Consider the following 26,690-nt stretch of genomic DNA (forward strand, 5'->3'; position numbering starts at 1 on the left):
AATATAAAAAAAGGACAATGGATAGAACGGTATGAGGCAGTGATGCACCCTGAGCTGAATACAACCGGCTGTGGCTGCACACAGACTACAGAGCGATGTGCACTCACACAGAGACCTTGCAGACAGCTGTGAACAGCGCTGCAAGGCAAAAGCAAGGTTCTCACACAGCGGTTGCTAAATTAGCCTGGGTAAAGCACAATGAAGCAAATCGCTATCTCTAAACTGGCCCTCAGTCAGAACACAGCGTCCTGTCCCTAACTGAAATCACAGCAGAGTGAGCCCTAAATGGCGGCAGCGACTTTTATAGTGCATTATGACATCATTTCAGCAGCCAATCACAGCCATGCCAGTACTTCCATGCCCACCATGCAGAACAGGATGTGCCCACACTTCTAATCAGTCCTCATTGGCTGAATTCGGGCAGTTTGAATTCTGGGAACTTCCGATTCCGGTATCCGATATACGGAAAATATCGGAACTCGGTATCGGAATTCCGATACTGCTAATATCGGCCGATACCCGATACTTGCGGTATCGGAATGCTCAACACTAAACGTGATTCATCACGCCATATTTCACCTTGTAATTTTGTGGCGCTGAAATTCAGCTGTGTGCAGAGGTTGTGCAGAGTAAAAAAAAAAATCAAATTTTTAGTTGCTAATAGTTTGCTCCTATGTGCGGTAGGTGTTGAGGTTTCTCAAAGCACTATTGAACCAACAAAGTGATGTCCTATCAAAAGACAACTAACAACTTCTGTTACTGGATGTTGTAGTTTTTAGTGTGCTGTATTGTTCTCGTGTAATTGCAGTCTATGATATCTTTAGTAGGGCTTATGTGCCTGCTGTTGTTGCTGCTGCTGGAGATGTTAACACTAATTTGTGGAAATGTGAACAGTCCTGCTTGAGTGTCCATCTGCTGGGTTGGTGTAGTGGAACACCTGTCGATCCCTATTATAATATTTCTACTGTGGTAAAATTAATGCCACTTTGTTGGTGTCTGCTACAAATTTTTTTAAATGTGAACACTCCTGGTTGGGTGTCTATCTGCTGGGTTGGGTGTAGTGGAAGACCTGTCGGACTCTATTAGACTAATTCTACTGTGGTGAAATTGATGTCACTTTTTTGGAGATAAAATTAAATTTTTGGATATGTGTTGAATCCGCGTTGGGTCCTCTTCATGTGTGTTTTTCTTGTAGCAGTAGACCTCCGATACCGGCAGTCCTCCACTGTCTTTGAGTCAACTAGCCGTGTTACTATCCTTACATTTTTATAACAATAGTAATCTATGAAACTCATACATGTGCCACCTGAGTGTGGCTGAGCATCACTTTCAATTTTTTGATTTTTTTATCACTTATATAGCGCCAATAATTCAACATTCGCTTTACAGACATTTACAGAGTAGCACTGTCACCATTGAAACTCACAATCTAAATTTACTATCTGTATGTCTTTGCAGTGTGAGTAGAAAAATAATTACTGGGAGTATACCATTGCAAAAACGGGTCGAACATACGCTGCTCAAAAAAATAAAGTGAACACTAAAATCCCACATCACAGATATCACTGAAATATTCCAGCTGTAAATCTTTATTCATTACATAGTAGAATGTGTTGAGAACAATAAATCCTAAAAATGATCAACGTAAATCACAACTAATATTCCCCCCCCGGAGGTCTGAAGTTGGAATTTTGCTCAAAATCAAAGTTGAAAATGAAGTTACAGGAAGATCCTACTTCATTAGAAATGCATCAAGACAAGGAAATGATGCTCAGTAGCGTGTGCGGCCTCCACATGCCTGTATGACCTCCCTACAATGCCTGGGAATGCTCCTGATGAGGCGGCGGATGGTCTCCTGAGGGATCTCCTCCCAGACCTGGACTAAAGCATCCACCAACTCCTGGACAGTCTGTGGTGCAATGTAACAGTGGTGGATGGTGCGAGACATGATATTCCAGATGTGTTCAATCGGACTCGGGTCTGGGGAACGGGCGAACCAGTCCATAGATTCAATGCCTACAGACACATTCTAGCCACATGAGGTCTGACATTGTCCTGCATTAGGAGGAACCCAGGGCCAACTGAACCAGCATATGGTCTCACAAGGGTCTGATGATCTCATCTCTGTACCTAATGGCAGTCAGACTACCTCTGGTTAGCATATGGAGGGCTGTGCAGCCCTCCAAGGAAATGCCACCCCACACCATTACTGACCCTCTGCCAAACCGGTTATGCTGAAGGATGTTGCAGGCAGCAGATCTCTCTCCATGGTGTCTCCAGACTCTGTCACGTCTGTCAGATGTGCTCAGTGTGAACCTGCTTTCATCTGTGAAGAGCATAGGGCGCCAGTGGTGAATTTGTCAATCCTGGTATTCTGTGGCAAATGCCAGGCATTCTGCACGGTGTTGGGCAGAGAGCACAACTTCCATCTGTGGACGTCAGGTACTCAGACCATCCTCATGGAGTTGGTTTCTAATCATTTGTGCAGACACATGCACATTTGTGACCTGCTGGAAGTCATTTTGCAGGGCTCTGGCAGTGCTCTTCCTGTTCCTCCTTGCACAAAGGCTGAGTTAGCGGTCCTGCTGCTGGGTTGTTGCCCTCTTACGGCCCCCTCCATGGCTCCTGGTGTACTGACTTGTCTCCTGGTAGTGCCTCCAGCCTCTGGACAATACACTGACAGACACAGCAAACCATCTTGTCACAGCTCGCATTGATGTGCCATCCTGGATGAACTGCCCTACCTGAGCCACTTGTGTGGGTTGTAGAGTCCATCTCATGCTACCATGAGTGTGAAAGCACAGCCAACATTCAAAAGTGACCAAAACATCAGCCAGAAAGCATTGGCACTGAGATGTGGTCTGTGGTCCCCACCTGCAGAACCACTACTTTATTGAGTGTGTCTTGATTATTGCCAATAATTTCCATCTGCTGTCTATTCCATTTGCACAACAGCATGTGAAATTGATTGTCAAACAGTGTTGTTTCCTAAGTGGACAGTTTGATTTCACAGAAGTTTTATTTACTTGGAGTTATTTTCAGTTGTTTATGTTTTCCCCTTATTTTTTTAGGTGTATAGATGTCAGTGACAAATACAATTAGTACAGTGCGTGTGCAAATTACTCTCAATTCCAAATTTTTTTCTATCCAGTGGCTAACACGGTACCAAGATATGTATCTTTCCTGTTGCAAAATGCTGGACATATATTTAATTAATAAAAGATTATTTTTTAGGATAAAAATGGTGTGGGCTCCTGTACAATTTTTGTAACCAGCAGAGGGAAAGCCGATGGCTGGGTGTCAATGTTTAAAGCCTGGGAAGGGGGTAGTACTCATGGAGCTTCCCAAGCTATTAACATCATCTCACAGCTGTATAATTAGCCTTTACTGGCTATAAAAATGGGGTACCATAAAAAATGACGTAGAGTCCCCCTATAGTTAATAACCAGCAAAGGCTGTGCAGACAGCTGTGGGCTGATATTAATCAGTTATTAGTCAATTATTATATTAGTCAATTATATTTGTGCCACAATGGGTCCAGCTCAGCTACATCTAGATGGCAGGCTACATGGTCACATGATGCGATGCCTGTCATCCAGTAGACACTGAGCACTGTGTGCTCATTGTCTACCTGTGAACTGCTACTCCCTGTCTGAGGGCACCGCGAGCATGAGAAAGTTCTGCTCACAGTGCCATCAGACAGGTTTTGCAAGTTTACAGCCAGTGATCAGGTTTGCACCTGTCACAATACAGAATGACCCATCAGAGGGTCGGTCAGCGGATGACAAAAAAACTCACACAACAGGATGGTAAAGGGGAGAGGAAATCCCTACCGATAGGGAATGAGCAATGGTCACCACCTGAGCTCAAACCTGAGCTTGTCCCTGCAATACTCTAACATCCTAAGTGGGTCCTTCTCCCCTCTGCCATCAGGAACTTCATCCCTCGCTGTCACCTCACACCACCCTGGCTAGTGAACTGGCCGGCCAGGGCACTAGCCTCACCACTGAAGATGGTACAACACAGGGAACAGTGACAAACTTGTGACAGACGAGGTATAAACAAAACACTTAGCTTCCAAGCTGCTGCTGAAAACTCCACTTAGCATACAATACAAATCCAGGACCCCAAACTACTGATACATGCCGGCACCAGAGAGCTCCTCACACATTGGCTGACCTCCAGAGAAACTATCAACAACAGTCAGCTGATGCATCAGGTGACTATTTAAAGGATGGTGGGTGTGGTCACCATCCACATCAGCTGAACCAACAACTCAGCAGTTGCTGCAGATTGCCAGCAAGGGAAAACTGACATTAACCCCCGCTGGTCCTGAAAGGGAAAAAGCTACATTTAAAACGGAGTGGAACCAGATCTGCCTTGAACCCAAAAATGGTTGAGTGTAGACAGCAATAGCTAAAACTCAGCATAGATAGCTGTCCACAACAGTTGATCTGCATGACTGAGATCTCCAAGGCATATTAATGTAAACACTGCCTGATTAAATTGAGCCCTCGCTGTGCAGTATAGAGGTGGGGAGTTTTTCTCTGAAATGTTGGAACATGTGTTTAATTAAAGCAGAGGTTGATGGCACAGGTGGAGTCCCTAGAGGAAGTGGAGGAGGCAGAAGCACTGGAGGAACTGTTAAATACTGCAAGCCCTGGGGATTCCAAGACTTGGTGTCTAGTGAAACCTTGGTGTCTACTGCTTTAGTTCTCTATCCCTTGTAATTAAATTTTCCTGCCCATGATGTCTATTAGTTAAGTTTTACATGTTTTGGTGTGTATTTCTTTCCTTCTGCAATCATAGCTGTTTATTAGTTTAGTTATCCAACCTCTGTTGTCTATTAGTTTAGTTATCCAACTTATAGTGTGCAGTGGTTTATTTCTCCATCCCCAAGTACCCTGCAAGTTTTGGGGATTGCAAGACTTATGGAGCAGCCCCTTCTCCAATTGACCATTCAGCCACGAGAGTCACTAAGTGCCCAGTCATCAACATGTAACTACCCTGTCCATGCTTGCTCATTTAGGTGTCATTGTTGAACTGCACCCTGGCAGACATAGAGTTTTTCAGGAAACAGGTGATGTTGTTTGCGACTTGTTGCTGTAGCGCAGGCACATCTTTCTTAGAGAAGTATTGGTGACAGGGCAACTTGTACTGGGGGATCAGCTTTCGGAAAACATCTGTATCCATAAGACGGAAAGGCTGCATTTTTGTGGCCAACAGATTGGAGTGGCCATGCAATAATCACAGAGATCACAGGCCACGAGTCATACAGAAACAAGAGCAGTGATCTTTGAAGCAGATAGCTCTCAGTTGGCCCCTATCGTTCAGACAATTACACAATTGGGTGACGAATCATCCGAGGAGGCCACCGGCTGTTCACAATAATTAATTCTCAGAAAAGCAATAATGAGCATACAGCTTTTCCACGTCCAGATTAGAACACATGCAATATGTGTATATCCCGCCGTATGGTCACTGCTAACTCCACGATAACCCTACACTCCTTGCTGCCAACAGCAATCTTTTTTTAACCAAATAAATAAATACAGGCCAATTGGACGCCATTCTTCTTTTGAGGTTCACACCATCATGGTGTTCCATCCCCTCTCCCTCATAGTATCAGTCATATACCAGCCCCCAGGCTCAACGACCCACTTCCTTGACCACTTCTATGCATTGTGTCCACACTTCATGTAATCAGAATTGACAACCTTTATCCTGGGAGGCTTCAACAGCCCCACCTCCCCAACTGCATCCCAGCTTCTGTCTCTAGCCAATTCTCATGGCCTCTCACATATTTCAGACTCTGAGACACACAAAGACAGTAACACCTCTGATCTGGACTTTGTCTGGCTCAGTTCATTCTCCTACCAAGAAGACTAACCTCGTACCCTTTGCCCCCATGCCACAATAATACAAATTCAGATAGGTATGTCTTTGTGGCAAATTTCCTGATGAAGGGGTCAAATAGACCTTGAAACACGTTGAATAAACCACCAGAGTTCATTATTATATCTGAATTTGTATTATTGTGGCAGCGCAGATTTAATCCACAAATTATCCTTTACAAACGTCTCTGAAAAGGTCGCATTGGCTGCCTGTGGATCTGCAGCAGCCGATACACACATGCTTTTGCTTTATGCCATCAGGTGAGCAGCTCCTTGTTAAAAACTGCAGTTAATCTGAAGGATAAGACTCTATTTGTGCTTTTTTATCTCCTTAATTTACCTTTGTCCAATATGAAAAAAACACATCTGTTTAGGGGGGTCTATCACATTCCCTAGTCAAAGACCTTTATATATATATATATACACTCACCGGCCACTTTATTAGGTACACCTTTCCAACTTCTTGTTAACACTTAATTTCTAATCAGCCAATCACATGGCGGCAACTCAGTGCATTTAGGCATGTAGACATGGTCAAGACAATCTCCTGCAGTTCAAACCGAGCATCAGTATGGGGAAGAAAGGTGATTTGAGTGCCTTTGAACGTGGCATGGTTGTTGGTGCCAGAAGGGCTGGTCTGAGTATTTCAGAAACTGCTGATCTACTGGGATTTTCACGCACAACCATCTCTAGGGTTTACAGAGAATGGTCCGAAAAAGAAAAAAAATCCAGTGAGCGGCAGTTCTGTGGGCGGAAATGCCTTGTTGATGCCAGAGGTCAGAGGAGAATGGGCAGACTGGTTCGAGCTGATAGAAAGGCAACAGTGACTCAAATCGCCACCCGTTACAACCAAGGTAGGCCTAAGAGCATCTCTGAACGCACAGTGCGTCGAACTTTGAGGCAGATGGGCTACAGCAGCAGAAGACCACACCGGGTACCACTCCTTTCAGCTAAGAACAGGAAACTGAGGCTACAATTTGTACAAGCTCATCGAAATTGGACAGTAGAAGATTGGAAAAACGTTGCTTGGTCTGATGAGTCTCGATTTCTGCTGCGACATTCGGATGGTAGGGTCAGAATTTGGTGTAAACAACATGAAAGCATGGATCCATCCTGCCTTGTATGGAGCATCTTTGGGATGTGCAGCCGACAAATCTGCGGCAACTGTGTGATGCCATCATGTCAATATGGACCAAAATCTCTGAGGAATGCTTCCAGCACCTTGTTGAATCTATGCCACGAAGAATTGAGGCAGTTCTGAAGGCAAAAGGGGGTCCAACCCGTTACTAGCATGGTGTACCTAATAAAGTGGCCGGTGAGTGTATATATATATATATATATATATATATATATATATATATATATATTATTTTCATTCTTTATTTCTCTGGACATAATTCGCCATCAAAACCATACCGAAAAGGATCATGCAGTCTTTAGCTACCGGCCATTTCCTCAAAATGGTTGTGCAATCTTTGTAAATTAGCACCTGTAATTTGTGTCACCCCCACCTCATTGTAGATTTTAATCTCTGAAGAACAGGGTCGTCATTATTTTTCCTTTAATTGTTTTATTATCTTAAACTTGATAAGTTTTGACTGCGTTATATGTATCTGCTGACTTGTAAATCTATGCAGAATGTGTTTGCGATATATAAATAAAGGTTACTATTATTAGTAGATTGAAGATGGTGAAGTTCAATCAGTTAGCTTTGCCATGTGTAAGAGGAAATAATTTTTTATGTGAGCAAAACTGCACAAATGAGAGTTTGCTGCTGTGCTGACACAGGGTGGAGTAGAGTGAACACAACAAGCTGCTGAACTGTGAGAGATGTGCAGGTGGAGATGTTACGGTGGATTGGGAAAGCTAGGGTGTGCTTGGTATGTAAGATCAGTCAAAAACAGCAGGCATGTCCAATTCCGTATCAGCTGACAGGCTCTCAGTCACCGCAACTGTGGGGGCTAAATAAGTGGAGGTTCTTCGGCCAAAGACATGTGTGAGGGAGGAGGAAGAACCAGAAGTTGTGGTTCATGGGGTGGATGGTGGTTGGCGAGGCCCACTAGTCTGCATTTTAGCACAGTGATATTCCTATATTAAAGCATGGTAATTGCACATGTGCTGGTTCATGCATGTAGTACTGATATTAATCATTTTTTTCCTCTACTAGGTTGTTTTTAAAAAAGTTGACAGATAACATGATTTTTTAGATTTTTGCCAGTCTGAAAAAAAGAACCAAGCTAGGCAACTGCAGGACCGCGAACGCTGCTGTCCACTGCCAGACTGGAGGCTCAGGATGCATTGGTTGTTGTGGTTGCATAACTCTGTGTCTACGTAACCTCCTTGTCCTCCTCCTCCTCTGCTGAGTTACTCAGCTGCATGCCTCTGGGCTTACATCAAGTGTGATCTACTACCTCATCGTCATCCTCTCTCTTCTCCCACTCCTCGCCCGGAGAGTCACCCTGCTCCTCTTCCTGCCTTAACAGCACAGTACAGTTCATTGGTGCCTCAAGTATCTGAGTCTCATCATGAATGGATCACCTTCACCCAACGGGGTTATCGTCTGTTGACGAGGGTTTAGATTATTCTTGGACCCATGGATCAAACTGAGAAAAAAAGTTGGCCTTCAGTGAAGATGATTTCCTCCTCTTGAGTCTGTGAAACTTTAGAGTACACCTCCTTTACCCATGGCATGCAATGTGTGAAGAGATTTGCAGACTCAGCCATCTGTGGTTCCCAACAGTCAGGTGGGTGGTTGGAGAATTGTGATGTGGGGGAAAACAAGGGTAATTGGGGTGCCACCACTGAGGACTGTACTGTGTGTGATGTTAAAGGGAACCTGTCACCTGAATTTGGCGGGACCAGTTTTGGGTCATATGGGCGGGGTTTTCAGGTGTTTGATTCACCCTTTCCTTACCCGCTGGCTGCATGCTGGCCGCATTATTGGATTGAAGTTCATTCTCTGTCCTCCTGAGTACACGCCTGCGCAAGGCAATATTGCCTTGCGCTGGCATGTTCTCCGGAGGACAGAGAATGAACTTCAATCCATTATTCGGCCAGCATGCAGCCAGCGGGTAAGGAAAGGGTCAATCAAACACCCAAAAACCCCGCCCATATGACCCAAAACTGGTCCCGCCAAATTCAGGTGACGGGTTCCCTTTAAGGTGGACGAAGAGGAGCAGAGGCCACTTGATGCAGTGCTTGCTATCTACTCGAGCACATGATCTTTCTGGCCCTCATCTACAAAGTATATTACTGAATAACTGCCAAAAAAAGGGAGTGGAGTAGCCCTTCCAGTAAAAGAAGTTGTAAAAATCCTGCGCAATTGTTCACTGCGGCAAAACAATCTGACTTCTCATCCCTCACATCATACCTGTCTCAAAAACCTAAACAGCTATTCAGTACTTTCAATTCTCTCCTGTGTCCACCAGCTCCACTTCCCTCTCCTCTCATCTCAGCTGAAGACTTTGCCTCACCACTTGTGAACTTTGCACAAGACCGTCCCACCTCATTCCAAACTTTACCACAATCTTCATCACAAGCCTAACCCACCTCTTCAACCAGTCTCTAACAACTGGTGTCTTCTATCCTGCTTGAAACATACCTCAATCACACCCATCCTGAAAAAGCCCACCCTTACCCATCCTCTGTGTCTAGCTATTGCCTCATTTAATTTCACCCCTATGCCTCCAAACTACTGGAACAACATGTCCATTTTGAACTGTCCTCCCACCACTCCTCTTGCTTCCTTTTTAACCACTTACAATCGGGCTTCAGACCTCACCATTCTACTGAAACTGCCCTGACTAAAGTCACCAATGACCTACTAACTGCCAAATGAAAGCAACGCAAATTTGTCCTCCTCCTTCTCCTGGACCAGGCATCTGCATTTGACACAGTGGACCATTCACTCTTACTACAGACTTTCTGATCTGTTGACATTATAGACTTGGCCCTTTGTTGGATCTCCTCATACCTAACAGACAACTCATTCAGTGCCTCCGCATCTCGTCCCCTATGTGTCGGTGTCCTCCAATGTTCAGTTGTAGGACCAGACACTATGTTTAGGGCATGCGCTCTCTCCCTCTTAAAGAGACTGCCTGCATCAACCTAAGGTCTTCCTAACTTATAACTGGGCAACACCTATTTAAGGATTCTCCTCCAATATATAGGTGCCTGAGCTACATTGCTTGTCTACCCTGTACTCATCTGCTATTACCTGCCTGTGCCCATCTGCTCATACCTGTCTGTGCTCTTCTGTCCAACAGCCTGTCCACAACACACCTGCCACTGTCCATCTGTCTAACACCCGGCCCAGCATGCACCTGCCAGTGCTTTTCTGTTCCTCTGCCAATTTCATCTAGACCCATGGTTCCAGAGTCCCTACAGTGCCTGCCTGCATTCTTCATCCTTCATTTGGACCGTAGCAACTTACCCGCTGTAGGTCAGCCATGGAGTAGCACCTGGTGCCACTTCTTTATCCCTGTGTGTTGTTTGTTTTTGCCTCCCATTGACATGAATGGAGTTCTGTTATGTTCGGCAAATATTCGACGAATTAATCTGCGAATATGGCAAATTCGGCAATCGTAATCCGAACCGAACATTGAAATATTCGCTCATCTCTAATGTTCACATGTAGTATTTTTGATGCTTTTCTATGTATTTTTAATGCAAATTTTCAGCTGCGTTTCACAGTACCAGCAAAGTTGAAGGCATTTCAGAAATCTCATGCACACAGCTTGCTTTTTATCTCAGTATTTTGTACTTTGCTTGTTTTTTGCAGAATAAGGGCATGTCACTTTTTTCAGTATTTTTTTCAGCATGTTTTCAGCATATTTCACCCATTGAAAGTAATTGGTGGTGGAAAAACCCTGAAAAAATGCTAAAAATGTATCAGGTTTTGCTGCGTTTTCTGTGCCAAAACTTTATGAAGTAAATATGAATTTTTTTGTCACTAAACAATATCAGCATGTACAAGAGACAAATGTAGCATGACAAAAATGCAGTAAAAACACACAAAAACGCAGCAAAAAACACAAGGAAAGCCAAGCAAAACCTGCTTTTTCTGCAGTGTCTTTACTGCCAAGAGAGCAGGTTTTGCTGCAAAAAAAAAATGCAGAAAAATGTTTTTTTCACTGAAAATCAGCATTTGCCTGTCCAAGAAAAATGTAAATGATTTCATACAAAACTCATACCCATCGTGAATTTAGAGATGCTGTTGCATGTTTTTGGTGCATTGTTTCTCCATAGGCATCAAAGAGGAGCTTGAAAAAAGTGTGCAAAAAATGCATTTAATAACGCATGTAAAAAAAACAGTTGTTTTTACATGCATAATTAAAGATTTTCTATTCTAGAAAATTATGCATTAAAATGCTACTTCATATATGCACCAAACATGCATAAAGTAAATGGGAGAAAGCAACAAATGTGTAATAGCCAAAAAGATTGTTATTGCGTAGTGCAATGTGGACACCTGTAGAAAACGTGGTAAAAAAAAACAGCAGAAAAAGCTCAGAATTTATAAACATAGCCTAAGGTGTCTGGTGATATTGGATTAGCATGCTCAAAGTGAGTTTCCTGAAAGAGATGCATAAATGTCTAATCTAGAAGAAAAATTTAGTATTTATTATGCAACACTTTTTCATTGTGTGTGAGATCAATCAATAGTATCACTCAGCACATGAAATTGAAACCACAAAAATGGAGCAAATTACATCAAATTTAAAATTCACAACTAAGCTTATATCACTCTGTGGCTGGAGTGCATTTATGTAGGCAAGTACTGTGTTATTAGCATGTAGAGGGCAATTTGTGATGGAATTTTGGATATATATAGGCCCTAATTCATTAAAGATTTTACACCAAAATTCTAGCTTTGAAGAATTGGAACATTTTTGTGCAGCATAAGGCTGTGCGATTTTTTTGTGTTTTCTTGCTGTTTGCCGGATGGACCATGGTGACACCAGCTTATCAAATTTATATCTAATGGTGGTGTACCTTACACCACAAATTTTACTCCTTTCACTGACTGGAGTAAAATTTGGGTCAAAGCGCAGTGGCGCACACAGATATGCATTCTACCCTACCTAGAGATGAGCGAACGTGCTCGCCACTACTTGTTACTCGCCTGAGTATCACTATACTCGGTGTACTCGGTGAGCATTTCTGGGGTTATTTGACAGGAAATCGGGTCTCCACCCTGCATTTTTGGCGGTCTTTAGAGCGCCAAGCAACATGCAGGGACTGTCTGCCATGCACTGTAATGCCGCAGCCATCTTTGTTGTGGTATTACAGTGATTGGCTGGCTGCACAGCATCATCAGGTCTATAAGAGACATGATGCCACCCTGCTCGACGCATTCAGCTCTGGACTCAGCTAGTGTAGAGAAAGGGTCAAATTCTTTCTTTGATTAGTTAGTGTGGGTCTACTATTGTTCAATCCACAAATCCTAATAAACCAACAGTCCTTTTAAGGGCTAATTATGGAGTATATAGACTGCAGTACTAGTTAGGTAGGGGAGTCTATGTGTGCATATCCACATCAGTGCAAGGCCTGAAGGCATTGTATGTGAGTATATAGATCTCACTGCATACATCAAACAGGGTCCATTACTGTCTGGTGCTGTCTATTATATATATATATAATATCACCCCTACCTTCTGTCTCTTCCCCACTATCCCATAGAATGTAAGTCCGCAAGGACAGGGTCCTCTCCCCTCTGTACCAGTGTGTCACTGTAAACCTGTTTACTGTAAATGATATCCATAACTCTGTATGTAACCCCTTTCTCATGTACAGCACCATGGAATTAATGGTGCTATATAAATAAATAATAATAATAATAATAATAATATATATATATATATATATATATATATATATATATATATATATATATATATACTGTATATATATACCAAGCTGCAGGTATCTGTGGCTAGGAAAAAAAAAATTTGCACCTGAATCCTGCTAACTTTATTACAAAGCAATCCAGAGCCCCCTTTTTTTTCTACATTTATTTGCTTGTTCACACTGCAGACTACAGCCAGATCATTTTAATACAACACCATGAAAATTCCGCAGTTTAAACCGGCTTTGTTCATCCCAGGCATCACATCTGAGTGTGCAGAAAATTCTGGCCTTTTTTGTGGTACTGTAGTATTTTTTGGAGTGTCTTACCACATTTTTTGGACACCATTTTCTTACCAAAAAATATTTAGCTGGCCAAAAAATATTTAGCTACAGTTCATATATTTATCACTGTGTTTTGCACGCCACACGCATCGCATATCATTGCGCTAAATATTTTACAATTTCAGTACTCCAACAATTTTTTTTTAGTCTCATAGCCTTCTTATTGACACAATTTTGGTGGGCCCAAAAAAATCCAGGCCACATACTTAACAGTGTTCTATCTCCATTAGACGCCAGATCTATCTGTGGTCTACAAATTGTGGCATTTCCGGCCTATACTCTACTGTTTTTGCTGTCTGTTACCCTAAGTCTATACAATATTTTGGAGTAAAAAAAAAAAAAATACAGGCCACATATTGAACAGTCAGTTATCTCTGTCAGACGTCTGGTCTATCTGTGCTCTATAAATAGTTGCTTTTCAGGCCTACATTCCACTTTTTTTGCTGTCTGCTACCCTAGGTCTATACACTATTTTGGGTGAAAAAAATAAAAAAAATACAGGCCACATATTGAACAGTATGGTATCTCTGTGACACGCCTCATCTATCTGTGGGCTACAAAGCGTGCTTTTGAGGCTTCCATTCACCTTTTCTTGCTGTGTGTTACCCTAGCTCTAAACAATATTTTGGAAAAAAAATTAAAAAATACAGGCCATATATTGAACAGTGTGGTATCTCGGTGACTTTGCTCATGTATCTGTGGGCTCCAAATTTTGGTATTTCATGCCTACATTAAAATGTTTTGGTTGTGTGGTTTTGATGGAGCTTTTGTTTTCTTGCCAAAGAAACTAAATAAGATCAATGAGATAGTTAGCCGCACACGCAGTGAAAAAATAGTAAATATTACAATTACTTTGACAAATGAGTTACCTTACCACCAACTGCACCAAACAGCTTTACTTTTATAACATGTGAGGCAGTGACCTGTCTCATATGTGAAAGTCGCTATGTGTCCCACAGGATGAGCTAAGAAGGGTATTACATTCGCTGGAGAAACTTGTGTTCACAGCAGGATGCCTGTGAGTCACAAGTCATAATAAAAGTAATCTTCGACCTGGTGAAGCTATTGTGACCAAGTAGTTGTTCCAGCAAATCCGATATGGGCTTTTATTTTTGAAACTGACTGTAGGAACATAGTGGGGGTCCCGTCCATTTCATCCAGTCCAGATCTTACTAGTTTCCCATGGCCACAGAATCTAGTGTACAGGCCAAAAAACCCTACAGGAGTGTTTGGGGTGTGCCAGCAGAGTCTAAAGCCTGGCACCTCAGCGTACACAGCTGTGCCGTCTCTCACAACAGCAGTCCAGGACTGTGTTTGATTTTTTCACGGCTGCGATCTGGAGGATACACTGTGTAAGTTTTGTTTTTGGACATAACAATGAGTATTCTTTTGCACTTGCTTGGGACACTTCCTCATCACTGCACAGCAAGGTCAATGCTGCACTGCAAACATTATATTCTGAAGGCTTGTGAAGAAGATTATTAATATGAAGCCAATAGGTTGGAATTCTTATCAAGAAAATGATGTTACAGAAGTCAGAACACACAACCTATCTGTGTGGCAAGGATTTACCACCTCAATTTTGAAGTATGAGACTAGTATCATCTTGTGGATTGATGTGACCCACTAAGTACTTCAAAGTGAAAATGTTCTGGGTGTAATGTACAATTTGCACTTGAAAAGTGGATTACATGCCTTCTATGATGTTTGCATGAAAGAAATGATTAGACAGATATGTAAGGAGGAAAACAGGGCTGCGGGTACCTGTGCTGCGCCTGGTCCTAAATTGTCGAGGCTGCATCCCTGTTTCCCGGGAAAAGGAATAGGAGACCGGACAGGCCTCATGACCTAGGAATGGCAGAGAGTGGGGCGCTGTGTGCCCAGTGACCGTGAGTACAGCCCACATGCACAGTAGAGAGAGAAAGTTCATGCCACGTGTCCAGCTTGGATACCCAATAATTAAAAGGCACAGAGGAATGACGGAGGATGATGGTAAGGTCAGCAAGGTACTCCCTCAGCATCTTCCCAAACTTTGCACTCCTTGTGAGAGTACCCCATGCTTCAGGTCCAGGGTGATGGGGGGTTTGAGAAAACTCTCCCAGAACTTTGCCAGTGTTCCACTGCCTCTGCTGGATTGGAGTTGTGTCTCTCTCACCTGTATTCCTTGCTTGGCCAGCAAACTGTGACCTCTGCCGCCAGCATTTTGAGATAGGAAATTTTTTAATAATTCTGCTAGAAGGGCCCTCTGGTACTGCAACATTTTAGTACCCCTGTCTGCCTTTGGACTAAGAGATATAAAGTTCTCCGATTACCGTGGGTCTAGAAGTGTCACCCAATCAGTATTGCCTGTCTGTCATCCAAAATTTTGAGAACGCGAGGGTCACGGGAAACGCAGTGTAACATAAAGTCAGCGAAATGCGTCCCAGACTGCTAACAAGCAAGACTTCTATGTCATCATCAAGAGGACGACTGATCATGCTGTCCTCCTCCTTGTCCTCAGGCCACCACGACTTTCGACTAACCTCTGTACTATCATTGCAAATACATCATTGTAAATACACCCCTGTAGTTTGTATCTCCCTAACTCTTTGTAGATTGTAAGTCACGAGCAGGATTGTTTTATTTTGGTTTAATAATTGTATTATTGTTATTGTTGTTACTTAGGACTGTTGTGTTTGAAACTGTTAAACTGTAAATATGTTGGCGCTATATAAACATAAATATTATTAGAACACAGAGAAACAGAGAAGCAGGATGGTGACGCTAATTATGGTGTCATTACCGCTCACCATTTTGGTGGATTCCTCAAAGTTTTGGAGGATGGTACATATGTCTGACATCCATGTCCACACCTGAAATCTTATGTGTGAAGTCAGAACTGAATACAGATGGCCTTGTTGATGCTGGTAGTCACCAACTGCCCTCTTCTGCTGACAAATCCATTCCAACATCTAGAGTGTAAATTTCCAATGCGTGGGGACATCACACACCAGTCAGTGAACCAGAAGCTGCAAACACTGCTGAAGCACGGCAAGGGCAGTTGAAGCTCTAGCTGTCTTTCTAAAATGGGCACGCAGGGCATCGTACTCTCCCAAGCAGATATGGCAGCTCTGGGTTGAACTATGAGGTTAAACACATGGGCCAGGCATGGTATGTTTGTGAGCTCGCCTTGCCTCAGAGCCGCCACCAGGTTCCGGCCATTGTCAAACACGACCATGCGTGGCTTTTGGTTCAACGGTGTCAGCCACAGATCTGCCTGCTCTATCAGAGCTGTACACAACTCTCCAGTATTGTGCGGTTTGTCACCTAAGCTTATCACCTTCAGCACAGCCTGTTGCCGCATGGCTGAGGCAGTGCTGCAGCTGCAGTGCTTCCAGCTCATGACTGATGTGTTCATTTCAGACATGGAGGCTGAAGAGGAGCAGGTGCAGGAGCTGAAGACTGTGGGCAAGCCTTATTGATGTAGGGCCTGGAATCCTGGTCGTTGTGAGGACATGTTCCATCTCAAGGTCCCACTGGGTCCCGGCTTCCATTATCTTTGGCCGGTTTCACATTTGCGGTTGTGTTCACAGCGTTTCTTCTGCAAATACCCGCATGCGATGTGTATTCCTATATTTAACATTAGGAACGCATGCGTCTACGATCGGTTGCTTTTTGCCGCGTTTGACGACGCATGCGTCGTTTCGTCGTCTGCAGTTTGTCGCGGAAATGCTACATGTAGTACTTTTTAGAGGCGTCAGTTTGCCGCCTAGAAACATATGCAGTCAATTGCGTAAGAAATGAGCCAAAAAAACGCATTGCTGTCTATGTGAACGCATGCGTTTACAAGCACATGAGTTTGCTTGCGTTCGTGAACGCATGCGTTGCACCAGAGAAAAACATGTGCAGACACTGATAAGCCACCCCCCACATACAAGGTGATAAAGGGAGGGAGTGGACATTTGCCGGTCACTACTCAGCAGACAGCCAAGCAGAGCAGACAGACCACAGCACCTAGGAGCAAACAAGCCTCTGAACAATGTGAGTATATCCTAGCCAATGCCTTTATTTTCTATTTTCTGTCTCTACATGTCCTAATTTCTGCCATTTCTTTCTTTCTGCATGCATCAGAATGTCTTCTTCTTCTGATGAGGAGCAACGTCCTGGGCCTTCTGAAGGAGAACATGTCAGTGAAGTGAGTACTCACCTCATCAGATTAAGTATTCACTGTCACATCTACACATATGACAATTTTTGTTCTTCATTTTTTTAGAGCACTTCTTCTACTGCTGCAGAAACTGGGCAGGAGCAGCGGAGTCACGGACGGGTGGCAAGGCGGCAGCGTGTACGTATACAAGGCTGACTGTTTACTGTATCCTCACTGTAGTATTCTTGAATCTTCCTTTCTTTACATTCCTATTTCTTTAATTTTTTCTTCTGGAATCCTTTTGTATCTTGACTTTCCTTATTCATGCCATTTCTCAGCCTCTGTTTTCTTTCTTTTCCTTATGTTAATGTATCCAACATTAATGTCTTTATTTAATTTTTAGGTTCCAGAATGGGATGAAGACCTCATAGAAAATGACCTCCTCTTCTCCCTGGTCCAGGAGCGAGTCCCGTTGTGGGACACCCGGGTTCCACAGCACTCGGACAATGTGACGATCTGGCGCCTATGGAATGAGGTGGCCAAAGAGATGTGGGATGGCTGGGACAACGCCCCGACTCGGGTCCAAAATGCATTTGGTAAGTATTGCAATGCAGTGAGAAGCAGCAGACACCTTGGCCGTGCTCATACAACTGTGTGCGATGAGATAAACTCTCAGGAGTTTCTCTCATCCCACACAGTTGTGTGAGCATTGCCAAAAGTCCATTGTCTGACCATTATGTTTTGGTTTTTCAACAGTGGCCAGAGTCAAAACACGTTGGCGTTCGATGAAGGACCGCTTCAACAAGGACCTGCGTCAAGAAAGCCGTGTTCCCAGTGGTTCAGGAACAAGGATCAGAAAGTACAATAACATCGCGTTCTGGCATTTTTAAGACCGGTCCTTGCCCAGAGAACGTAAGTATTTCTTCCGTGCATTAGGTTGCATTGTATTGCCATAATCTGTATGTTTTTATTCCACAGGAGTTGGCATCTGGTTAATTTTTGTTATTATTTTTTTTTTCCTTCTTTCACAGCATATGGAGCAGCACTGTTGGCCCAGGTTCTGGAGCGGTCCTTCATCAGACAGCCGCGGACCCGTCCCAGCCATCCAGCAGCACTGAAGCAAGTGGGCCTGCCACACAAACTAGAGACCAGGAAGCTGGTCCATCAGGTCTTCCCCTTTCCCAGTCCTCTGCCACTGCCCCTTTTTTTTGGGCTCCTCCCAGCAGCGGCAGAGGGCATCGGACAGGTCCCTCATGCCCGAGTTTTTGCACTTGAGCTCGGTTTTTCACGAAGCACTCAAGGCTTTGGATGACCGAATGGATATTTCCCTTAGCCACATGAATACACGTATCCAGGAGGTCACCAAAAGCCTTGACCACGTAAAAGCCGACCTCCAGAGGCCAGCATATCATTTTTTTAACCCTAGAACGCATACCTGGGGCCTCGCAGGCCTGCCAGGTTACTTGTTTTCTATTTTCTGTAAAAGTACTTTAGTTACAATTTTGAAAATCTAGGTAATCCTCAGGTATATAGTTTTTAGTAATTTCCAGTTATTCATATATTTTTATGTTACAGACATTTCGGTATAACAACCTTTTTTTGGGACTACCCCATATTCACGCACCTGGGGCCTTTTAGGCCTGTACTAGGTTTACATGTGATACACAGATTTGCTTATCAAGGCAAATTACGGAGGCAATGATCCGATGTGGAATACGCTTTCTGGAACATCCAGAGCAAAGAGAAAAAAAAAGAAAGCGCTGCTATATTTGTCCAGCAAAGAAGGAAAGAAAATCGGAGCGTTTCTGTTCTACTTGCGGACAAAATGTATGCAAGGAACATTCAGCCGAAAAAATAATATGCGAGAATTGTCGGGGGAATATGTAAAGTTACAAATAAATATTCCTGCACCAAGTTTGCTACAACCAAAAAATTTTTTCATAGAAAAATTGCATATAGAATGCCTATATTTGGCGTGCCTGTTTACTTACTTTTTTGTTGTTTTATGCACATAATCATGTTTTGAAATATACACATCTTAGGCTGTGTTCCCAGTAGCGCTGGGGTTCGCCAGAAGGGGATCCATATAGGATCTGACCTCCTGGTAACTGGCAGGATTCCGCCAGCCTTAGCTGGGGTCACCAGGAGGTTAGATCCATTACGGATCCCCTCCTGGCGGACCCCAGCGCTAGTTGGAATGCATCCTTACCTTGAAATTGTAAAATAAATTTTGAAAAGTATTTTTATTTGAGTTATTCCATGATAATTGTAAACAGGCCTAAAAGGCCCCAGGTGTGTGAATGTGTAGATTTCTATGGGTATGCGTTTTTGGGTTAACCAAATTGAGCAGGGCATGTCGGAACACCTTACTCCTGATCTCCAGCTTAGTGTCATACAGGCCTGCAATGCTGCTTACATGCAGGCTATGCAGCAGAGTCGGTATTTTCAGCAGACAGTGGCGGCATATCCACCTGTGCCTTCACTGTCACGATTAACCTCAATGACAACCTCTGCTGCATACCACTGCACGGCCACCTCTATTCCTAGCACTGCCGGACAGCACCACCACCATGCCAATTGCTGTTGGACAGCCCACCTGTCATGTTGGACGCTGTTCATACCAGGGCGTTCGACAGACAGCGGTAATTCAGCTTTTGTCCACTATGTGCTCAGTGGCGTCGGCTAGATTTTATCTAGCTGGTCCGGGGTTAATTTAGCTGGTGCTCGGATTGGAAGCTGGGCCACACCCACTGCCTTTAAATAGTTCTTCTGAACATTGGGCGTCGCCGATTATAGCTTCTGTCTAGTGCGTTGTTATCTCGTTCTGGAGTGGTGAGCTAATAGTTGGAGTATCGTTGCTGGTGGTGCATTTCCCTTTGTCTTATTTACTCCTTCCTATATTTGTATTTATTTTGCCCAGCGCATTTATAGTGTATTCCTGAGTGACTGCGGCGTGGTGTATATTTTCCGTTATCCTTGTCTGTGCTAACTGTGGGTATTGGTGTATTATCTTTTCACTGGGTGGTGGGCGGTGGTTTCAGCCTAGGGTTGAAACAGGAGACAGGGTGTGGGTCAAGGCCTAGACATGCCCACCATCAGTGTAAACTCTAGGTACAGGGTCAGTCAGGATTTCCCTAGTCTGAGGGAAATTGCAGGGGCCCGGGTTATTAGCTCTTGCCCACCTAGTCTTCCCGTGACACCACTGCCACCACCATGACAACTGCTGCTCCTGCTTGGACCTCCTCCACTGACACCATGATGCAGCAGGACCCAGGCATGGCCTTCCGTACCGCCACCACCACAATGCAGCAGGACCCAGGCATGGCCTTCCGTACCGCCACCACCACGATGCAGCACTATGGGCTCTGACAGTGCAGCCGGACCCTGACAGGTCACCTACCACGACCATGCCACGACATATGAGACCACCGAGGCTTACCATAACCCGGCAATCCCAGAAAGGAAAACAAAAACAGTGGACTCTTAGTATTCCTCCCCCTTCACCTCCCAGTGTGTCTGTAATGTCAGGTTTGTCTCACCCTTCCAGTGCGTCTCAAGCCTCTCATGTGTCAAGCTCTATCCCCAAACTACCAGACCCCACAAGTTTCTTTGCCCCTTCTCCTGCCACCTCTGCGTCATCCACGGTTAGTCAGGCCTCACTGCTTCACACCCCCCGTTTACATCACTCTACCCCAAGCAGGCGCAGTAAATAAAAATTTTGTCTGTAACAAAATAAATAAAATTGTTTTTTGCCCCCAATTATGTGTGGTTTACTTGTGTATTTCGCTGCCATCAACACACACCGTGCGCCGAACACTTAATTTTTTGGCCACATCATAGCTCCAGTAGTTAGCAAATAAAAGACTGCAACTTTGTGTGTCTTTAGTATAGAGATATGTGGTGTGTAAGGATTCCGGACTTCCCTTGTTCCTGTTCGCCCTGATCCAAGATGGAGTCTTGGATCTCAACCTGTCATGGAACTTCCTGTCTGTCCTGATTATTTAAGTCCGAGTCATGTGGTGTTCTGTGCCTGAGTATTTTGTTCTGCTGGCTCCTGAGCGTCTGCCTGTGGTCTGGAGAACTCCCTGCTTCAGCTGTTCACTACTCTGGTGGTCTGCCTCACCCCTTTCAGCTGCATTTCTCCTCTGGAACTGCTGTGACTGGCAGCACACCTGTGGAAGGATTTCCCTTGCTTGCTAAACTTTTTCAAGTGTTGTGCCTCTTTGCACAACCACACCAGGTGAGCAAGATTCTAGTGTTGCTTTTCTCACCAAAGGAGTTTTGTACTCATCTACTACGCTTAGATAGCGCGTTTCCCTCTTTTTCCCTTCATCCTCTTTCACCAGGACTTCATGCTCAATGCACCACCTGCATATTATTGAACTTCCACAAACAATTGCTGTGCGCACATATGATCAAGTTTTGCCGGACTTCCTCTTTTAAGTACTGTGTGCATTTCCACTGATAACCTACTGGACTTCCTTGTCAAGTGTCTTGTTTGCCCCCTCGTCATATCCTTGCTGGACTGGTTCATATTAGCGGTCGCGTCCCGCTATTCACTGTGCTGTGATTACCATATTGTGCTGAGCACCTTGTTACAATTGCAGGAATATCTGTGTTGGTTCTGTTTGCTTTCCTGTTTACCATATTGTGCTTAGCACGTCGTTACTATTGTAGGAATATCTGTTAGTTCTGTTTGCATTTCTGTTTTGTTTAAATACATCTTTTACTGCAGCTTTGCTCTCAGACTGGTTTTATCCCACGCTATCAGATTCCTTAGTACCTATATATTGTTACATGGTGGGCCAAAATATTTATACTAGTATTATCTACATAATCTCTTCCTTTTGCTTAGTCTGTGACTATTGTTGCAGAGTGAAGAGAAAATGGCGGAAATAAAATGCAGAACTATACTCATCAGGTCAGGTGTCCACAAACTCATTAGCTTTAGGACACCTGACCTGGTGAGTAGAGAACTGCCTTGTATAACCTCCATTTTCTCTTCTGTGTACATAATTTATTTCACACAAAGTGAAAGGACAATGGCGGTCATACACGGCATATCTATGCTCACCTGTACATGTGTCAGAAATAGTGAATTCATGAGGCTATATGCGTCATGAATTCATTATTTCTGACACCTGACTTGATGAATATAGATCTGTTTTGCATGACAGTCATTGTCTCTTCAGTCTGTGTCCAATGGATACTGCAGAACAGAATCTGGACGCAATGACATCTACAACCTTTAAAACAACATGGCTGTCATCACATTAACAGTATGTGGTCAGTATTTTATATCAGTAAGTCAAAACAATGATTGGAACAATTAGAGGAAAATGTTAAGAGGAAAATTATAATAATAACATATCTAGCACCTCAGCTATTATCACCCACTCCTGGTTTTTGATTAAAAATACTGATTTGAAATACAGACCAAATACAGCTAGTGTGAGGACAGCCTTGGTTTGTAGAGGACATAGGAGACACGGTCAAGACACCAAAAAATAAAGTTTATTAATGAGAAATATTAGTAAAATTTAAGAAAATAACTGGTACAGATAAAATCCCAACAGGACATTTACACAACATTGTCCTGCCATGACACATGCCCAATATCCGAATAAAAAAAGGCAGCAAATTGGTTCTGCATGTGGCCAACTTCAGCTGTTGATCGCAGCGGGTGATGTTGGTAATTGGGCAGTGGGTGTGCAACTGGTTCATCCAGTTCAATGTTGGGCTGCTCCTTAGCCATTATGTAATTGTGCAGAACCACACAGGCTTTGACCACCTCGTCGACTGTCTCCATTTTTAGATTAATGGCCATTTTGAGACCAGAATCCCAAAGGTACACTCTACTGTTCTTCGTGCCCTGGTCAGTCTGTAGTTAAAAATCCTTTTAGGGTGCGTGTCCACTTTCAGGATGGCCGGCGGTATCGTCGGAGCGGCTAAGCCACTCGGCACTAAGCCCCGCCCCCTTCTGGGACGCGATGATGCCGGATGTGTTCACTGTACACATCCGGGATCATCGCACCCCACGCATAGGGCCCTGTGTTATTCCTTGCGGCGATGCAGCGTCGCCACAAGGTACACAGACATGCTGCGATCTGAAAAGACGCGCAGCATGTCCGGAGTCGCAGGGCCGCCGCGTGCGTGTTTCCACGCATAGTGGACACGGGATTTCAAAAAATCCCCTCCACTATGCTGGAACATCTGGACGCTGCGTATTTGACGCTGCAGCGTCAAACACGCAGCGTTTACTGACCGTGGACACACGGCCTTAGTGTGGTTCAAGTCACGACTGGAATATGGCTTCAGTAGGTTAACATGCCTCGGCGGGGCGGAGATATGAGAAGACGGCTCCTAACACGAGAGGCGTACTGGATATTTCATTTAAATACTAGACATCCGATGGGACTAAATAGACGTGTAGAAACTATGCTGCATTATTGTTAAGTATAAAGTGAATATTTTAAATATATTTGTATGGATTGTTAATGTTTTTACTATCACCTTTTAAAATATCATGTGACACAGTAATTGAATCTGATTGGTGGGTCCCTGTATATATGAGAAACTCAATCAGATTTAGATATGGCTTTGAGAAAGATCTTCGGATCGAAACGCGTTGCCGTTTGCCCCTCACATTGGGAGTTGTAATCCGAAGGGAGCACAGTCATTTGTCTTATTTTAATGTTGGACTGAATTAAACTTTTTGCATTTTACGGAGCTGGAACTCAAATTTTTTTTCTCTTTGGATTCTACTCGATTTCCTGCTACGGAGTTCCGTGCACCTGCGTTCATCAACGGTGAGCTGGCTTACAAACTTTTTCTTTGTTCTCTCTTACAAGTGTATTGCTGGATTGCCGTGCCCCCGTTGTTGCTCCCTATACACACTAGTGTATTCAGTTTTACATTTATTGGACTGGTCACACTCCCAAAGACGTGAGGGTGCTTATTCACTTTATATTGCAGCATGGCTACGGATGTGTCTAGAGACAGGTTACGAAAAGTTGCACAAGTGTTTTCTATTCAACAAATGGACGAAATGGGAAACAATGTTCTTAATGACAATTTGAATAAATTAGAAACTCTTATGATGCAGGAAACAAAAGTATGGTGGGATCAGACCACTTTAAACAATTATGTGTCCAAAGAGATGATCCCTAGGGGGTTGCGTATTAGAAAATTACCAACGACTGTATATTCTGAACAGTTCTCTGAGGAATGGAACTCTATCCTGAGTAACTGCTCCTGCAACTTCATGAAATTAATTATTAAATATGAGGAAAAGAAATTACAAAATATCCAACAGGAGATAGATGAGACAAACCTAATGCTGGCGGAATATAAAACAGATGCATTATATGACTCATCGATGGTGAAAATCAAAGAAAAAGTGGCCGCCTTAGAGGATTTAATTATGGAAAGAAAAAAAAGGAAATTCACTAGAGACACTAATGACTACCAAGCCAATATGGTTTATGAATGGGGAAAATGGACAAATGTCAATGGGACCCCCAAATCCATACTTAAACAGAGCCAGTCTCACCAAAAACGCAGCAACTTTAGGAGAAAAAAAACAAAATCGCACGTCTTTTTCACGTCCTCGGACCCGGATTCATCTGATAATCAGAGTAATGCATCAGACATTTCTTCCAATGATAAAGGGATGGCTACCCCAAAATATAACTACCGCCAGTCAAAAAACGTAGGAGGCGGGGGGGCAGAAAACATAAAGAAGGAGGAATGACAACTCGCAACAAGAAGTTCCACAGGAAATAGATAATTATACAAATGTATTGAATCTATCTACTAGATCTTTGACTGTGGATCAGACCCAAGTATTATCTTTGGGCTTAAACTTTGTGCCAGATCAAAATTTTGATCTATTTACAGCCATCATGGATATAAATAAATTTATCAGAAACTTGACTATTAAAAAGCATTTTTTACAGGAAGAAAATCTGGAGGACAATAGTCAGCGGATGGACAACTCTATTTCTAGTGGAACAATTAATGAATTTGCCGATATGGACTTTAAAGAGCAGATGACATTGGTTATGTTACAGGATCTCAATTATGAAAGGATGTCTAATTCAGAAAAAATTAGTTTGTCTCAGGATTTTAAAATAAAAAATCCTTACTATTATCCACTCCAGGATAGATCTGAATGTATGGATCGTTTTCAGGAGGGTGTCGAGAGAGAACTTAAACAGCTATATAATGAGAATAAAAACAACACTGTGAGAAGTAATAGTAATATACCCAGGAGATTCCAAAATGCACTAAGAGAATTAAAAGATATGACAGATATTACCATCAAAATGTCGGATAAAGGGGGGGTAGTAGTAGTGCTAAATACATCAGATTACCTAAGCAAAATGAAAGAACTACTATCAGACTCTAATACATATGAGAAATTAAAATCCAATCCATCTAGTGTAATTATAAAAGAAAGGGATTTGATTATAAAGGAGGGACAGAATCTAGGAGTACTAACTAAAAAACAAATAGATTACTTAATGGTAGAGAACCCGATTCTCCCTATTATTTATGGGGTACCCAAAATTTACAAAAAAGAAGGGATTCCTCCTATGCGACCAATTGTGTCGGGGGTGGGCTCATGCAATGAGAAACTCTGCCAGTGGGTTGATTCTCTTCTTCAACCATTAGTAAAACGGACTCCGGGGTATATACGAGACTCTAAGGAAGTTCTGAGAGTTATGGACAGTAAAATATGGCAGGCTAATTATTCATGGGTCTCCTGCGATGTTATTTCCCTTTATACGTGTATCCCCCACTGGTTGGCACTAAAAGCAATACAATACCATCTCACTAAATTCAGTGGTTTTTCTACAGATTTGATGAATTATCTGCTGAATGTGATTCAATTTCTATTGTCTAATAATTTCTTTTTGTTTGATGGCCAATTTTATTTACAAAGAACGGGAGTGGCCATGGGTGCTAAGTACTCACCCTCCCTAGCAAATTTGGTCATGTCATACTGGGAATTGGAATATGTTTTTTCGGTGGGTAGTCCGTATTTGGATGACATATTGTGGTATGGCAGATACATAGATGATACCCTCATTATCTGGAGGGGTGATGTATCTGCCATACCACAATTTGTGGATTATCTGAGTGATAATGAATATAATATCAGATTTACGTACAAAGTTGATAGAGTTAGGATTTCTTTTTTAGATTTGGAACTCAGTGGATCTGTTGATCAAAAAATCATCACCAGAACCCATCACAAACCAGTTAGTGGCAACACTATATTACATGCGGATAGCAGCCACAGTAAACATACTATCAAGGCAATCCCGGTGGGGGAGTTCACCAGAATTAAAAGGAATTGTTCTCTAGCAGAAGATCTTCAGGGGGAATTTAGGCAGATCGAAAATAAACTAAAAAAACGCAAATATCCCAATTGGGTAATTAATAGAGCAAAAAAAATAGTGGAAAAAAAAGAT

The sequence above is a fragment of the Ranitomeya variabilis genome, chromosome 5, assembly GCF_051348905.1.
Source record: "Ranitomeya variabilis isolate aRanVar5 chromosome 5, aRanVar5.hap1, whole genome shotgun sequence".
Classification (NCBI taxonomy): Eukaryota; Metazoa; Chordata; class Amphibia; order Anura; family Dendrobatidae; genus Ranitomeya; species Ranitomeya variabilis.